The sequence below is a fragment of the Pundamilia nyererei genome, unplaced genomic scaffold (assembly GCF_000239375.1).
Source record: "Pundamilia nyererei isolate P.nyererei 1_Seehausen unplaced genomic scaffold, PunNye1.0 scaffold00017, whole genome shotgun sequence".
NCBI classification, from domain to species: domain Eukaryota; kingdom Metazoa; phylum Chordata; class Actinopteri; order Cichliformes; family Cichlidae; genus Pundamilia; species Pundamilia nyererei.
The window spans coordinates 2,893,536-2,901,881 of record NW_005187418.1 but is presented as its reverse complement, the minus strand read 5'-3'; the positions used below and the strand labels follow the sequence as shown (position 1 = coordinate 2,901,881).

The 8,346-nt window shown below is 41.0% G+C and overlaps 1 protein-coding gene across 2 annotated transcripts in view; it reads left to right on the top strand.

Annotated features, from left to right (window-relative positions):
- The first annotated feature begins 8,240 nt into the window (after positions 1 to 8,240).
- etv4 (ETS variant transcription factor 4) overlaps positions 8,241 to 8,346 on the top strand; it is a 40,310-nt gene continuing 40,204 nt past the window's right edge. For both annotated transcript variants that reach the window (XM_005725829.2, XM_005725827.2), the window contains exon 1: positions 8,241 to 8,310. The gene's annotated coding sequence lies outside the window, so the exon portion shown is untranslated. The remainder of the gene's footprint in view (positions 8,311 to 8,346) is intronic.

The window sequence follows — 8,346 nt, the reverse complement described above, 5'->3', positions numbered from 1 at the left end:
CCCCTTGTATGGATAGATAAACCAGCTGCAGCCCTATAAATGACATAACATGGGATTTTTTTGTCTCCTGAAATTAGCATGGAAATGAAGTGGAAAATGGGATATAAATGGAAATGTGGGTGAAGAGGGGGCTGCTGGCAACAATAAGAGGGTTTACTCAAAACCAGCCCGATGTGAGCAGTGGGAGAGTCAGAGAAAGAGACATAACAAGGCTCTTCTGTGTCTTCTCAAAGCTATCCTGCTTTTAGAACAAAACAGCGTCTCCCACAACTGACTTTGGTCTCCATGATGGATGTCTGTCTAGTAATAGAAGCCCAGTTTTATGGTGTCGGTATGTCAACCATGGATAAAAACGCATTTGAATGTATCTTTAACAGTCTATAAATGACCGGATGCAATAGCAAGTGGTTTATGTTGCGAATAATAAGTAAAAATATCCTCCTTCTTTAAAGAATAATTAGTTGTGATAATCTTTTGTATGTTTTTGCCATAATATAGAGAGTGTAGACTCGGTCATCATCGTGCTTAAAAACTCAAAACACCAGATTAACTTAATCTACTTTACTTTCTTCCTTTTGCACAAACGACTGAATCTGAATATCACAGTTCTTTCAACATTTTATTAACTTTTTCTTCTTCTTTTATTTATTTACTTTTGATTTTGGTATGACACCGTGTAAAAATAACATGCACACTATCATCCATGATGAGGAATCTGCATTTGGGAGCATGTTTGGTTTAGTTGACCACCCCTTTCAGTTGGCTGTCTGTAGGCAAATACCACTGCAAACAGACCCGACTGTGGTAGCATAAATTAAGCATTAGGAGTACGAATGCACTGGAGCTTTATCTCTTAGCCTTACCTTAACCTCCTAGGACCTGGTGTCCACATCTGTGGACATCACATTTTGGGTTATTTAGACCAAAATACTCAATTTTGCTCTACAAGGGTCTGATATCCACTTACGAGGACATTATACTGCTACTGTTCTATCAGAATTTTAAACAAATATCCTCATATGTGGCTCTCATTTTTCTTAGAAACAAAAATTAGGTTAAAAAAAATATCTGGTAATTCTTTGTTTTTACATTCATCGGGTCCCAATCAGCTCAAATATCAAAGAAAAATTTAAAATGCATGCCGTGGAAGAGTTCAGGTCTTAGGAGGTTAATGCAAATGCATTTGGTCTGTTCTTCTTAAGTCTGCGTGGAATCTCTCTCGTGTCACCAGCTTCCTCCCACAGTCCAAAGATGTACATGGTGTTAGGTTAAGTGGTGATTGTAAAGGATTGTAAGGACATACAGGAGAAAAACACAAATAAAATCAAATAACAAATAAATACGGCATAGATTACATTTATGTTTATGATATATTCTCCCATTTCAAAGCATTAAAATTGGTATTTTCCAATGTGTATGTATGTGTGTGTGTGTGAGTGGGAGTATCTCTGTGGGGGAGACTTTAGAGTCAGCTTTGTGTTTGTGTTCCTGGCAGCTCAGCTGGGACGGTGCAGCTGCATGGCAGCCACTTACAGGGCCACCAGTCAAAAACAACCCTATAAATGCTATTGTGCTCACCTGATTGATCTTTCACAAGCTCAGGGCAGGCCAGACAGGCTGACTTTGGAGAGGAATGGCAGGGAATGGTTGGTGAACAAACAAGCGAGCCAGTGTCTGCAGCAGAGGAGGTTGGGCCGCAGGTGGCGAGGAGGCACGCTTGGGTTGGCGCACTAGCCTTCGTCAGATGCCAACAGTGACATTTCCTGACTATGGCTATACACAAGCAGGCATCCCAGCAACGGTGCAGCGTCCTGGGGGGAATGAAGAAAAGGACCTTGGGTGGATTTTACAGCACACATGGGCGAAGGAGGAGGGGGAGTGCACATACATGGTAGTATGCATTAAACATGAAACAGACACTTCCTCATAAACACACAACCTCTTTTAACCTCTCTCTTTTCACAGACGCACCTCCGATGAAGCTCATCTGCTGCAGCTGAGGCGAGTGAAGCCTGTCTTTGGTGCTGGCTGCACATCACTGCCAGGAATTCCACAGGGTGGTGCACGGGTGGGAAATCACTTGGTATGTCTCTGTGGTCTAAAACCCAGCAGGCAGTAACAATCCTCTGCACATTGCCAAAAGGCGTAAATCAAAATCCTGGAACCAGCCTCAGAGTTAAGAACCAAACATGTCAAGCAAAGTGAATCACAAATCAGCTCTCAGCTTTCTTGTACATACAGGCTCAAATGCAGCATGATCACCATCAGTTTGTCAAAGCGTAGCAACGTGATATAGTCTTTTAACGCCTTAAACAATAGGATCTTTTCAGGAAGGTTCCAAGTTTCAATAATCCCGCATGACCTTTGGAGGAAGTGTCCTGTAAAATCATACAGCAAACATAGCTGGCTCTATTTTGTCTAGAGTTATTTTCAGGTATGTATTGTTTGCAAAGGAAATTGTCCTGGATGTAAATCAGGCACCTTGGGTTTTGCACAGGCAGGACACGAGGCAGCCCTGGGGGGTCTAGATTTGGCAACATAGCATACTAAGGATGTGAGATAGTCGGGAGCGGAGGTGGAGCTGATATTATTTTTGGTCACCTTGGGGGGAAAAAACTGGAAAAGGTGTCTTGCATGTTGCAAGGACATGTAGGACATGCACACAGGCAGTACACACAGTTGTTCTTGTTTGCATTATGAAGGATTTTCCAGTTGGTATGGCATGTCAGAGAGGCTGCTCTTCCTTGCAAGCCTATTCCATATTCCAAACAAACAGAGCTCCCTGTTAGCTTCCAGCCTCAGAGTGTTTGTTTTAACGGTCCACTGTCCGTGAAGACATCTGATATATGCTTCAAGATATAGAAGAATGGCTATTTTATTTCTGTTTTGCACTGGAAAGTTTGAGTTTGGGCCATTCAGAAGATTAGAATATACAAACATTATGAAATACACTTTTCTACTGCCAGGTTGGACCGTTTTACCTTCAGAACTGCCTTAACTGTTCATGGCACAGATTCAGCAAGGTGCTGGAAACATTCCTCAGTCATTTTGGTAATACTAACAAAAGTGCAGCAGATTTGTTGGCTGCATACCAATAACGGGAACCAAACAATGCTTTGGTGCATAAGCAATGCTCAGATGGTACCGAGGAGCCTAAAGTGTGCCCAGAAAATTTCCCTCACAGCATTGCATCGTCACGTCCAGCCTGAACCTGACCTTTCCATCCAAATGCATCAGCATAAATCGATCAGGCAACACTTTTCCAGTCTTCTGTTGTCCAATTTTGGTCAGCATGTGTGAACTGTAGTCTCAGTTTCCTGTTCTTATATGATAGGAGTGGCACTCGGTGTGGTCTTCTTCTGCTTTTCTCTGTTTTTTCCCAGTAGATCAGCAGTTTCTGAAATACTCAAACAACCCGTAAGTTTTTGATTCAGTCATGTTTGCATAAATATTTAAATATTTAGTACTGATTAAATATTTAAACGTTTGCATAAATATTTACTTAAGTAGCACTTAATCACAACAATAAGGCTTTTGTGGACCAAAGAAATCTTTTCATTGTTCCAATATTTCTTGGCGAAAGTCTTCGCTTCCTTGTGTATCGTCACTTCACACAATTCCTTAGAAGCCCATTTTTCTTTTCATGCTCTGACTCCAGTGACTAATGTTGGTGTGATGGGAATGGTCTAGACATAAGCAAATATTATTGCAGTGTCGGCATATCTGGAAAAAAAATCCATGTAAACATGAGCTGAGCAAGTAACACTAAGGAGAAATTGACCAACAAGGAAGGCTTCACAAAGCAATTTTTACTCACATTTCTTCTTAATTTGCAATCTTTGGTGCTCACACACAGTGAGCACAAGTAATTCAGAGCGAAAATTAGGAAACTGAGAGTTCAGTAAGTTCTCTCTTGTCCTGTCTTCATTCCTTTCCCATGCTATAAATATTTACATGAATATTCTGCTCCAATTACGTACCTGCATGTGTTTTCTGAGCCTCTACTCTGCTTCCTTTAAATTCACTGTGTTCTGTCACTGTCCCTTTCAGGCCCTCCTCCTCCCACTCTCCAAGTCATTCAGATTGTCCAGAAAAATATCCACTTACTCAGCTCTACCACCAGTGGGTTATAGTCACTATCACCTAACTTCATCTGGGATAATGCTCTATGGTGTTGCATCTCATGGGAGTCAAACCACCACATTTTGCATACCTGGCTAAAACACTACTTTTACAAGTCCATTGTCAGCATGGAAGCCACAAAAGACAACAAACACATGTGGTTGTTGCTACGCTAACCTCCAGCTCCACCTTAGCATCCCTGTTCTCAGTAGAATCAGAAGAATTACTAAGAATACACTGTTACCCTCACTTAGACCTGTTTGATCAGCCATTTGAAAACACTTTAAATTTTGAGAACCTTACAACGCTATAGATAGAAACTCTATGATCCAGTGATCCACTACAGGCAAGAACTTTGTGACAGCAGAGAGGAAGAGCTCACTTTTAATAGGAAGACATCTGCAGTAGGGAGCACAGCCAGATGGGTATTGTTAGAGAAATAAGAAGAGACAAAAGAGGAAGACAGAGAGACGACTAAAAGGACAAAGCACACACTGGGGGAGAGTGAAGGCCGACTGGTTGAAATGACATGGCATACTAGCATATAAATGCATGGAGGGGAAAAAAGGAGCATAGAGGAGAGATCCTCAGAGGAGGTCTCTCAGCATGATAACTAAAGGATGATTTAAGGTCGTCTGATCCAGCCTTAAGCTTTCTCAAGAAGGAAGGTTTAAAGCCTGATCTTAAAAGTAGAGAGGGTCTCTACCCCCTGAACCCAGAGTGGTTACAGAGGGTATCTATCCCCTGAAACCAAACTGAGCGAGGAGCCTGACATAATCTATTTTAACTAAAGTGAGTGAAGACAGTAAAAAGAATGAACAAATAAACATAGTTTTATTTGCAGGGAAGATTTGCAAGCATAGATTGAACCCATATGTTTTAGTTTTGGATTCCCCTTAACAACCACTGCCCAGCAAAGCAGAACAATAGCTGTTATGGGGAATCTATTACATTCCCAGTAAAGCTGCAGCTGCTGCATGCAAACTGTCGACAAATGCTTGGTGGAAATGGGCAGCTTTGTGAAATAAACTGACAATGAAGGTTGCTAGCAAACCCACATATATACACAGGATGTGTTGAATTCATATTACTCAAGTAATGGAGACCAGGGTCAGAGTGTTTTTGTCAGAGAATGACTAATGGCTGGCAAGTGCTCAGGGTGGCGGCTCATCACATAACATTAGGAAGTAGAGTTAATATTTAAATCACTTCATCTTCATTTACAGCATAGAAGACAAGTCAACAAATACCATATCAACAACAAACTGCTTTAAACTAAAAAGGTGTTCTCTATTTAAATTTCATTGCAAATGTTTTGATTTTAAAAGAAGAGACATTATTCTATCCTGGTATATCAGAATAAATAAATCTGTGTTTTTTGTTTTTTATTCCCAAGTTAATGTTTTCCTACTAAGTCACAGGCTTTCAACAACTACGCTTTCACCTTCCCCTAATATGCTACATATACCCCATAACTGTTAAACCCACTCTACTAGGTTGGACTTCAGAATTGCCTCACTTCTTTTTGGCATAGATTCAACAAGGTGCTGGAAACGTTCCTCAGAGATTTTGGTTCATATTGACATGATAGCATCAGAGTTGCATTAGACAGTTGCTGCAGATTTGTTGGATGCTCATTCATGCTGTGAATCTCATGTTCAAACACATCCCAAAGGTGCTCTATTGGATCGAGGTCTGTGACTGTGGATGCCATTTAACTACAGTAAACTCATTGTTATGTTCAATAAACCGGTTTGATATCATCTAAGGTCACTCACTGTGGTCATAAAGGGATGGACACGTCAGCAATAATACTCAGGTAGGCTCTCATATATGAATGATGCTCAACTGGTTCTAATGAGCCTGAAATGTGTGAAGTTTCCCACACTATTATACCACCACAGCCTGAACCACTGATACGAGGCAGAATGGATCCATATTTCTATGTCACTCAAAGCAGATTCTGACCCTGCGATCTGAATGTTGCAACAGAAATAAAGACTCATCAGACCAGGCAACATTTTTCCAATCTTCAATTGTCCAATTTTGGTGATCCTGTGTAAACTGCCTCGCTTTCCTGCTAATAGCTAGGTCACCCAGTGTGGTCTTCTGCTATTACAGCCCATCTGCTTAAAGGTTTGACATGTTAGAAGCTCTTCTCTTGGTGGGAACCAGTGGTTATTTGAGTTACTGTCAGCTCAAATGAGTCTGGCCATTGACCTCTTTGACCTCTGACATCAACGATGCATTTTCTCCCAGATAACTCTTTGGATATGTTCTCTTTTTTTTTTTTGACCTTCTCTCTAAACTCAGGAGATTGTTGTGTCTGAAAATCAAAGTAGATCATCAGTTTCTGAAATGCTCACAGCAGCCCATCTGGCACCAACAACCATGCCATGTTCAAAGTCACCTAAGTCACCTTTCTTCCTCAACCCTATACTCAGGTTTGAACTTGAGCAGGTTGTTTTGACCATGCACAAAAACACAGAGCTGCTGCTGTGTGACTGGCTGATTAGATACTTGCAGTTGAACACATGCACCTCAAAAACTGGCAGTGAGTGTGTGTCCATTTAAAAAAACATAAATAAATGTTGAACGCTTATACCTGCACGTGGTGCATTTATGCTGACATCGACCAAAAGTCTTTAAATTTTTCAGAAATAATCTAAAATTTGCACAACAACATGACAAGAAATCTTCACGTGCTGATGAAGCTCAAATACAACAAACGCTCAAACTTGCTCTGTAAAGTTGTTATTCTGGGGTTTTGCTTTTGTGATTTCCTGAGTTTAAAAAAATACGATTAGGTTAAAATGCCTGAAAGCAACATCATTTTAATACATTAATACATGCATAAGAGTTGGTGAGGGAAACTCTGTAGTATGGGTGTGATTGTTTTGATTATGCATCGTGATTCCAGTAAATCCTCGTGTGATGTTGCCCTTGTTTTATCAGAGTTCATTTTATGTTTATCAGTCACCATCAGCCTTATCAGGAGCGAGGGAGGAGAGAGGAAAGACAGAGAGGTGTTGTCGACGGCCCTTCCACACACACCCATCCCCCCACAGACGCCTTCTGCCCCCTCGTCTCCCTCTGCATCAGTTTGTCATTCCCGTCATGCATTTATGCTTTGATTTCGTTCTTTATTGAAAGCATTTCACTCTTTTGGAAACATTTCTGCCCATCTTTCCTCCATTTCAACACACCTCACTTCTTCTCTCCCCATAGCGGCAACAGCTAAAGCTATAATAACATTTCATCCATCCATCAAGCACAGCCAGCTTTGATCAATAAGCACTTTGAGTCCACTCTGCAGCACCGCACTGAACTTAAAATGTCTCCCCTCTGTCTCTGTTAGTACTTATCTCTCTGCTGACAAAGCTATATTAGACTGAAGGGTGGATGACTATTACAATAGATTTCACAATGCTTTTCAGCACTATGCGTGTGTACGTGTGTTCTGTAAATGAAATAGATGGGAGGTGATCTATAGCCACTGCCCATGTGCTTCACTTCTCCATTCATCCTAAAGGACCTAAAGAAGTTGTAAATCTTGCATAAGCTGTAGCAACAGAACTGTATCAGCACAACGCTAAATGTAGGTGTATCACTGTGTAGGTACTTAACGTGCTGTTTCTGCTCCTTTCTCCTCTTTTATCCAATTTGAGGAAGTCGAATTAAAAACATGTGTGCTTTCCGAGCACGTGCCACATCTCCAAAGTCAACTTTTTTTTTTCCATGGTGCATTGTCTGGAAGCACATGTGACAGTTCCCACTTTAGATGTAAAAATGTTGACTCGTGGGTGAAAAGTAACAGTAAGCCAAAGAGAGAGGGGGTTTCCATGTGAGGATTTTGAAATAACAGCGTCGTTTTTCACATCTGAAAAGTTCATTTTGCATAAAGAAAGAGATCATTTACAAACACAAAGATCGTCTTTTTCACAGGGAAAATGGGGAATTTTCACATGTCTTCCGGTCACATGTGGATTGTCACATCTGACTTATTTTTGCAGGTATTTGCCAATACTCTGTGGTAACGGCACCATGATGTTGAGTGTTGCTTTAATAAAGCGCAGTGTAGTGCAACCATCAGCAAAAAATCTTTGTTTTTTTCCAACCGGTCACTGGAAAAGAGCTGGTTATGTAAAGCCCGGGCTTTTTAGGTTGTGACTTCTCTGGGGAACACTGGTGAGCTTTCTATGTTGGGTTTGACTCATACGTTTT